Genomic DNA, 9999 nt, shown 5'->3' with positions numbered 1-9999 from the left:
AGAGTCCTGCTTGTCCTCGGTGTACAGAGCCCTGCTTGTCCTCAGTTTACTGAGTCCTGCTTGTCCTCGTTGTACAGAGCCTTGCTTGTCCTCAGTGTACAGAGCCCTGCTTGTCTTCAGTGTACAGAGCCCTGCTTGTCCTCAGTGTACAGAGCCCCGCTTGTCCTCAGTGTACAGAGCCCCGCTTGTCTTCAGTGTACAGAGCCCCGCTTGTCCTCGGTGTACAGAGCCCTGCTTGTTCTCAGTGTACAGAGCCCTGCTTGTCCTCGGTGTACAGAGCCTTGCTTGTCCTCGGTGTACAGAGCCCTGCTTGTCCTCGGTGTACAGAGCCCTTGGTCTCTTCAGAGAGACACACAGGCAATAGCTGCAGGGACAAACATATACACATATTTTAACCAATGTATATTATAAATCTTTTTCAAAGGCATTAAAATAATAAACTGTTACATACCTTTCCATCCATTCCTCTGCTGAAGTTACCTCCAACAGGTGGCACTAGAGAGCTACTTTGTGTTGTCATGTGATATCTCTGCTGAATGTATATTATAAATATGCATATAATCATTGATATTTCTGCTGTGAAGGACTTGACATAGAGACTACCTGGGGATTCGGCGTGTTTTCATATCTATACAGCTTGAACTGTAAGAGAAGAATTTATATTGTCTGAGATTACTGGTATAGCCCACACTCACCCGGCTGACGTCCTTATCAGACACTCCAAGTACTATGATACTGTATCCTAGATGAATAGCACAAACAAATACATACCTGCGCCCGTTCATGTTCCAATAGGATAACATCTCTCTGTATCCAAACCAAGGCATGCAAAGTCTCTGCACATATGATTTTATCTGTGTACCAGTTCTTTGAAGGAAATGTCCCCTTTAAAACAAACAATAATGGTTAAAATGTCTTTCTGGGAATTTTATACTGATGTTTGTTTTTTAAATCTATATCAAGTAGGGGAGCTTAAATGGGTACTCCGCTGCTCAGCGTTTGGAACAAACTGTTCGGAATGCTGGAGCCGACGCCGGGAGCTCTTATCGTCATAGCCACGCCCCTCATGATGTCACGTCCTGCCCCCTCAACGCAAGTCTGTGGGAGGGGGCGTCACACCTCCTCCCATAGACTTGCATTGAGGGGGCAATGCGATGAGGGGTGGAACTATGAAGTCACGAGCTCCCGGCGCCGGCTCCAGCGCTCGGAACAGTTTGTTCCAAACGCTGAGCAGCGGAGTACCCATTTAAACTTGGTACACATGTTAATTATATGTAAACTAAAAATACAGTGGGGTGGGGAGTCTATGGGACTCTGCTGCTGGATCAACAAAATAGTATGAGCACATTCACACATGCATATTTTTTCTGCAGCAGAAAATGCACACATGTGAACAAACCTCATATCCCATCCTCATATCCTGACCTCATACCCCATCCCCCACACTAACTATTCTTTGCATCATCCGCTGAACAGTTAAATCATGCTTTCTGGGGGATAAAGTATGATTTAACTGTTCGGCAGATGATGCAAAGAATAGTTAGTGTGGGGGATGGTGTACGAGGTCAGGATATGAGGATGGGGTATGAGGACAGGATATGAGGTTGGCATATGAGGATTAGATACAAGGTCAGGATATGAGGAGGAGATATAAGCTCAAAATGACAAGACGGTATATGATTACAGGATATACAGTAGAGATATGAGGACCAGACATGAGGAAAAAATATGAGGTCAGGATATGAGTATGGTATATAAGGTCAGAATTTAAGGATTCGACCGGATATGAATAGCAAGTATGGCTTCGGGGATCTGAGGTCAGGAAAAGAAGATGGTTTACAAGGACAAGATATAAGGAGCGGATATGAGGACCAGACATGAGGACAAGATATGAGGATGGGATTAAAGATCGGGATTTGAGGTCAAAACGTGGGGGACAAGATATTAGGTTGGGATCTGAAGTCGGGATATAAGAAAGGGATTTTAGGTTGCATTATAAGGACAGTATGAGATCAGGACATGAGGACGAGATAAGAGTAGAGCGTCATTGTTGCTTTTCCTCTCACATACAGTTTAGGTAGGAAGACCGGCAATGCTGGGTTCTCTGCGGTATAAGATATTTTATGCTTTTGTGGTAGCTTAGGGGGTGCAGGGTGAATAGGGGTTAGCATTAACCCTTAACTGTCGTGACGCCAGGGTGCGGGTTCCTCTGCATATATATTTATCCTACCGCCACCCGTCCCAGGAACGATAGGGAGGAATAAAGGATTGTCCACAACCGGAATTGGAATAAACGGGAAATAACTTTACTGCAGATTTTATGCAGGATGCAATCAGCAAACTGTCTTTACAAGAGGACCGGACTTTAGGCTCCTCACAGGTTGGTTGGGACTTTGTAGGGAATAAGCTTTGAGGCTTGCTTTACGCTATTCCACTGAATTTAGGGGTTTGATTTAGGTTCAGTAGTCATGTAGAATTAGCTGAATTGGAGTTAGGTAGACTCCTGGTTATCGAGAAGTTGAAGAGATAGGCTTCAGGCCTAATTAGTCTTGTAGATTTGCACAGAGCTCCGCTCGCTGTCATATCCCGGGGGAAAGAGAGCGATGATTGGACACAGCGTCTTTATATCTGAAGGGGCAGGCTCAAAGCTTATTGGTTCCCCAAACCTGTCAGTTCTATCACAAAGGATTGTGGTACATCACATGACTAAATCACATGACCCGAAAGGTCCTTAACTTTAGCATAACACATTTACTATGAATCACATGACCTAAGGTCCTGTAAGTAACCTTTATATTATTAAATATTCTAAATATAAACAATAAATTACAGAATTATGAGGCGACTGAGGGTTATCCCACTAAGAGAATCCTAACAGCATGGAGGAACTCTGACTATGGGGACTTACGACCAAAGGTCCAGGACCATGTCCAGTACCGGGACACCACACTTTCATACAGATGCTGAATGACAACTTCTAAACTGCATACACAGCTGTAAACAGTGATCCCTCAACTTACAATGGCCTCTACATACAATATTTTAAACATACAATGGTCTTTTCTGGACCATTGTAACTTGAAACTCATTGTAACTTGTAACTCAACATATAATGCTATGTTACGCCGAGCGCTCCGGGTCCCCGCCCCTCCCCGGAGCGCTCGCTACACTCTCCCCACTGCAGCGCTCCGGTCAGATCCACTGACCCGGGGCGCTGCGATTCCGCTTCCAGCCGGGATGCGATTCGCGATGCGGGTAGCGCCCGCTCGCGATGCGCACCCCGGCTCCCGTACCTGACTCGCTCTCCCTCGCTCCTGTCCCGGCGCGCGCGGCCCCGCTCCCTAGGGCGCGCGCGCGCCGGGTCTTTGCGATTTAAAGGGCCACTGCGCCGCTGATTGGCGCAGTGATTCCAATTAGTGTGTTCACCTGTGCACTTCCCTATATCACCTCACTTCCCCTGCACTCCCTTGCCGGATCTTGTTGCCATCGTGCCAGTGAAAGCGTTTCCTTGTGTGTTCCTAGCCTGTGTTCCAGACCTCCTGCCGTTGCCCCTGACTACGATCCTTGCTGCCTGCCCCGACCTTCTGCTACGTCCGACCTTGCTTCTGTCTACTCCCTTGTACCGCGCCTTCAGCAGTCAGAGAGGTTGAGCCGTTGCTAGTGGATACGACCTGGTCACTACCGCCGCAGCAAGTCCATCCCGCTTTGCGGCGGGCTCTGGTGAAAACCAGTAGTGACTTAGAACCGATCCACTAGCACGGTCCACGCCAATCCCTCTCTGGCACAGAGGATCCACTACCTGCCAGCCGGCATCGTGACAGTAGATCCGGCCATGGATCCCGCTGAAGTTCCTCTGCCAGTTGTCGCTGACCTCACCACGGTGGTCGCCCAGCAGTCACAACAGATAGCGCAACAAGGCCAACAGCTGTCTCAACTGACCGTTATGCTACAGCAGTTACTACCACAGCTTCAGCAATCATCTCCTCCGCCAGCTCCTGCACCTCCTCCGCAGCGAGTGGCCGCCTCTGGTCTACGCCTATCCTTGCCGGATAAATTTGATGGGGACTCTAAGTTTTGCCGTGGCTTTCTTTCCCAATGTTCCCTGCACCTGGAGATGATGTCGGACCAGTTTCCCACTGAAAGGTCTAAGGTGGCTTTCGTAGTCAGCCTTCTGTCTGGAAAAGCCCTGTCTTGGGCCACACCGCTCTGGGACCGCAATGACCCCGTCACTGCCTCTGTACACTCCTTCTTCTCGGAAATCCGGAGTGTCTTTGAGGAACCTGCCCGAGCCTCTTCTGCTGAGACTGCCCTGTTGAACCTGGTCCAGGGTAATTCTTCCGTTGGCGAGTATGCCGTACAATTCCGTACTCTTGCTTCAGAATTATCCTGGAATAATGAGGCCCTCTGCGCGACCTTTAAAAAAGGCCTATCCAGCAACATTAAAGATGTTCTGGCCGCACGAGAAATCCCTGCTAATCTACATGAACTCATTCACCTAGCCACTCGCATTGACATGCGTTTTTCCGAAAGGCGTCAGGAGCTCCGCCAAGATATGGACTCTGTTCGCACGAGGCGTTTCTTCTCCTCGGCTCCTCTCTCCTCTGGTCCCCTGCAATCCGTTCCTGTGCCTCCCGCCGTGGAGGCTATGCAGGTCGACCGGTCTCGCCTGACACCTCAAGAGAGGACACGACGCCGCATGGAGAATCTCTGCCTGTACTGTGCTAGTACCGAACACTTCCTGAGGGATTGTCCTATTCGTCCTCCCCGCCTGGAAAAACGTACGCTGACTCCGCACAAAGGTGAGACAGTCCTTGATGTCTACTCTGCTTCTCCACGTCTTACTGTGCCTGTGCGGATGTCTGCCTCTGCCTTCTCCTTCTCTACTATGGCCTTCTTGGACTCTGGATCTGCAGGAAATTTTATTTTGGCCTCTCTCGTCAACAGGTTCAACATCCCAGTGACCAGTCTCGCCAGACCCCTTTACATCAATTGTGTAAACAATGAAAGATTGGACTGTACCATACGTTTCCGCACGGAGCCCCTTCTAATGTGCATCGGATCTCATCACGAGAGGATTGAACTTTTGGTCCTCCCCAATTGCACTTCTGAAATTCTCCTTGGACTTCCCTGGCTTCAACTTCATTCCCCAACCCTGGATTGGTCCACTGGGGAGATCAAGAGTTGGGGGCCCTCTTGTTCCAAGGACTGTCTAAAACCGGTTCCCAGTAACCCTTGCCGTGACTCTGTGGTTCCTCCAGTAACCGGTCTCCCTAAGGCCTATATGGACTTTGCGGATGTTTTCTGCAAAAAACAAGCTGAGACTCTACCTCCTCACAGGCCTTATGATTGTCCTATCGACCTCCTCCCGGGCACTACTCCACCCCGGGGCAGAATTTATCCTCTGTCCGCCCCAGAGACTCTTGCCATGTCTGAATACGTCCAGGAAAATTTAAAAAAGGGCTTTATCCGTAAATCCTCCTCTCCTGCCGGAGCCGGATTTTTCTTTGTGTCCAAAAAAGATGGCTCCCTACGTCCTTGCATTGACTACCGCGGTCTTAATAAAATCACGGTTAAGAACCGCTACCCCCTACCCCTCATCTCTGAACTCTTTGATCGCCTCCAAGGTGCCCACATCTTTACTAAACTGGACTTAAGAGGTGCTTATAATCTCATCCGCATCAGAGAGGGGGATGAGTGGAAAACGGCATTTAACACCAGAGATGGACACTTTGAGTATCTGGTCATGCCCTTTGGCCTGTGCAACGCCCCTGCCGTCTTCCAAGACTTTGTTAATGAAATTTTTCGTGATCTTTTATACTCCTGTGTTGTTGTATATCTGGACGATATCCTAATTTTTTCTGCCAATCTAGAAGAACACCGCCAGCATGTCCGTATGGTTCTTCAGAGACTTCGTGACAATCAACTCTATGCCAAAATTGAGAAATGTCTGTTTGAATGCCAATCTCTTCCTTTTCTAGGATACTTGGTCTCTGGCCAGGGACTACAAATGGATCCAGACAAACTCTCTGCCGTCTTAGATTGGCCACGCCCCTCCGGACTCCGTGCTATCCAACGCTTTTTGGGGTTCGCCAATTATTACAGGCAATTTATTCCACATTTTTCTACCGTTGTGGCTCCTATCGTGGCTTTAACCAAAAAAAATGCCGATCCCAAGTCTTGGCCTCCTCAAGCGGAAGACGCCTTTAAACGACTCAAGTCTGCCTTTTCTTCGGCTCCCGTGCTCTCCAGACCTGACCCTTCCAAACCCTTCCTATTGGAGGTTGATGCCTCCTCAGTGGGAGCTGGAGCTGTTCTTCTACAAAAAAATTCTTCCGGGCATGCTGTCACTTGTGGTTTTTTTTCTAGGACCTTCTCTCCGGCGGAGAGGAACTACTCCATCGGGGATCGAGAGCTTCTAGCCATCAAATTAGCACTTGAGGAATGGAGGCATCTGCTGGAGGGATCAAGATTTCCAGTTATTATTTACACCGATCACAAGAACCTCTCCTACCTCCAGTCTGCCCAACGGCTGAATCCTCGCCAGGCCCGGTGGTCTCTGTTCTTTGCCCGATTTAATTTTGAAATTCACTTTCGGCCTGCCGATAAGAACATTAGGGCCGATGCTCTCTCTCGTTCCTCGGAAGTTGAACTCTCTCCGCAACACATCATTCCTCCTGACTGCCTGATTTCCACTTCTCCAGCCTCCATCAGGCAAACTCCTCCAGGAAAGACCTTTGTTTCTCCACGCCAACGCCTCGGAATCCTCAAATGGGGTCACTCCTCCCATCTCGCAGGTCATGTGGGCATCAAGAAATCTGTGCAACTCATCTCCCGCTTCTATTGGTGGCCGACTCTGGAGACGGATGTTGTGGACTTTGTGCGAGCCTGCACTATCTGTGCCCGGGATAAGACTCCTCGCCAGAAGCCCGCTGGTTTTCTTCATCCCCTGCCTGTCCCCGAACAGCCTTGGTCTCTGATTGGTATGGATTTTATTACTGATTTACCCCCTTCCCGTGGCAACACTGTTATTTGGGTGGTCGTTGATCGATTCTCCAAAATGGCACATTTCATCCCTATTCCTGGTCTTCCTTCAGCGCCTCAGTTGGCTAAACAATTTTTTGTACACATTTTTCGTCTTCACGGGTTGCCTACGCAGATCGTCTCGGATAGAGGCGTCCAATTCGTGTCTAAATTCTGGAGGGCTCTCTGTAAACAACTCAAGATTAAATTAAATTTTTCTTCTGCATATCATCCCCAATCCAATGGACAAGTAGAAAGAATTAACCAGGTCTTGGGTGATTATTTACGACATTTTGTTTCCTCCCGCCAGGATGACTGGGCAGATCTCCTTCCATGGGCCGAATTCTCGTATAACTTCAGAGTCTCTGAATCTTCCTCCAAATCCCCATTTTTCGTGGTGTACGGCCGTCACCCTCTTCCCCCCCTCCCTACCCCGTTGCCCTCTGGTCTGCCCGCTGTGGATGAAATTTCTCGTGACCTTTCCATCATATGGAGAGAGACCCAAAATTCTCTCTTACAGGCTTCATCACGCATGAAGAAGTTCGCGGATAAGAAAAGAAGAGCTCCTCCCATTTTTTCCCCTGGAGACAAGGTATGGCTCTCCGCTAAATATGTCCGCTTCCGTGTCCCTAGCTACAAGTTGGGACCACGCTATCTTGGTCCTTTCAAAATTTTGTGTCAGATTAATCCTGTCTCTTACAAACTTCTTCTTCCTCCTTCTCTTCGTATCCCTAATGCCTTTCACGTTTCTCTTCTTAAACCACTCATCATCAACCGTTTCTCTCCCAAATCTGTTCCTCCCACTCCTGTTTCCGGCTCCTCGGACATCTTCTCCGTCAAAGAGATTCTAGCATCTAAAAAGGTCAGAGGGAAAACCTTTTTTTTAGTGGATTGGGAGGGTTGTGGTCCAGAAGAGAGATCCTGGGAACCTGAGGACAACATCCTAGACAAAAGTCTGCTCCTCAGGTTCTCAGGCTCTAAGAAGAGGGGGAGACCCAAGGGGGGGGGTACTGTTACGCCGAGCGCTCCGGGTCCCCGCCCCTCCCCGGAGCGCTCGCTACACTCTCCCCACTGCAGCGCTCCGGTCAGATCCACTGACCCGGGGCGCTGCGATTCCGCTTCCAGCCGGGATGCGATTCGCGATGCGGGTAGCGCCCGCTCGCGATGCGCACCCCGGCTCCCGTACCTGACTCGCTCTCACTCGCTCCTGTCCCGGCGCGCGCGGCCCCGCTCCCTAGGGCGCGCGCGCGCCGGGTCTTTGCGATTTAAAGGGCCACTGCGCCGCTGATTGGCGCAGTGATTCCAATTAGTGTGTTCACCTGTGCACTTCCCTATATCACCTCACTTCCCCTGCACTCCCTTGCCGGATCTTGTTGCCATCGTGCCAGTGAAAGCGTTTCCTTGTGTGTTCCTAGCCTGTGTTCCAGACCTCCTGCCGTTGCCCCTGACTACGATCCTTGCTGCCTGCCCCGACCTTCTGCTACGTCCGACCTTGCTTCTGTCTACTCCCTTGTACCGCGCCTATCTTCAGCAGTCAGAGAGGTTGAGCCGTTGCTAGTGGATACGACCTGGTCACTACCGCCGCAGCAAGTCCATCCCGCTTTGCGGCGGGCTCTGGTGAAAACCAGTAGTGACTTAGAACCGATCCACTAGCACGGTCCACGCCAATCCCTCTCTGGCACAGAGGATCCACTACCTGCCAGCCGGCATCGTGACATGCTATGTACAGTCCAGATCTGTGAAAGGTGTCAATGGCTGGAAGAACTGACCAATTGGAATGGGTATTTTACTGGTAAAACCCCTGTATTACTGAAGTGTATGCACTGACTGGTGTCTGGTAGCGCCTCCTACAGTACAGGCAGGTATTACATGTTCTGTACTACTCTTTACCTGTATTACTGAAGTGTATGCGCTGACTGGTGTCTGGTAGCGCCCCCTACAGTACAGGGAGGTATTACATGTTCTGTACTACTCTTTACCTGTATTACTGAAGTGTATGCACTGACTGGTGTCTGGTAGCGCCCCCTACAGTACAGGGAGGTATTACATGTTCTGTACTACTCTTTACCTGTATTACTGAAGTGTAAGCACTGACTGGTGTCTGGTAGCGCCTCCTACAGTACAGGGAGGTATTACATGTTCTGTACTACTCTTTACCTGTATTACTGAAGTGTAAGCACTGACTGGTGTCTGGTAGCGCCCCCTACAGTACAGGGAGGTATTACATGTTCTGTACTACTCTTTACCTGTATTACTGAAGTGTAAGCACTGACTGGTGTCTGGTAGCGCCTCCTACAGTACAGGGAGGTATTACATGTTCTGTACTACTCTTTACCTGTATTACTGAAGTGTAAGCACTGACTGGTGTCTGGTAGTGCCTCCTACAGTATACGGAGGTATTACATGTTCTGTACTACTCTTTACCTGTATTACTGAAGTGCATGCACTGACTGGTGTCTGGTAGTGCCTCCTACAGTATAGGGAGGTATTAAATGTTCTGTACTACTCTTTACCTGTATTACTGAAGTGTATGCACTGACTGGTGTCTAGTAGTGCCTCCTACAGTACAGGGAGGTATTACATGTTCCCCATTGTATGTACTGTACAGGACCCCAAAGAAGCTCCTGTCCTCTACATAGACAGTGATTACAGTTCCCAGCAGATCTTTCTTACTTTTATATGTAAGGATTTGCTTTATCTGTACTAGTCATCTACTTATTTTTCTTTAATTATCACTTTTTCCTATTTTTGGATAACATTTTGGTGGCTTCAGAACCAATTACCAGGTTTCCATAGAGTTATGGTCTCAACATACAATGGTTTCAACATACAATGGTCGTCCTGGAACCGATTAATATATATATATATATATATATATATATGTATATATATATATATATATATATATATATATATAGACTCCAGATATAAACCTGTCAGGCCTATAAGCAACCATTAGATTTGGCACTGCTCCTGACG

At 48.7% G+C, this 9999-nt stretch overlaps 1 protein-coding gene across 1 annotated transcript in view; it reads right to left on the bottom strand.

Annotated features, from left to right (window-relative positions):
- Positions 1 to 233: 233 nt before the first annotated feature.
- Positions 234 to 9999, bottom strand: part of FSIP1 (fibrous sheath interacting protein 1) — a 261319-nt gene continuing 251553 nt past the window's right edge. The window contains exons 15-17 of the transcript XR_008849005.1: positions 772 to 885; positions 452 to 642; positions 234 to 364 (exon numbers count right to left, since the gene is read on the bottom strand). The gene's annotated coding sequence lies outside the window, so the exon portion shown is untranslated. The remainder of the gene's footprint in view (positions 365 to 451; positions 643 to 771; positions 886 to 9999) is intronic.

This window comes from Hyla sarda, chromosome 11, assembly GCF_029499605.1.
Source record: "Hyla sarda isolate aHylSar1 chromosome 11, aHylSar1.hap1, whole genome shotgun sequence".
NCBI lineage: Eukaryota > Metazoa > Chordata > Amphibia > Anura > Hylidae > Hyla > Hyla sarda.
The sequence above is the reverse complement of the archived record's forward strand: the minus strand, read 5'-3'. Positions and strand labels throughout refer to the sequence as shown.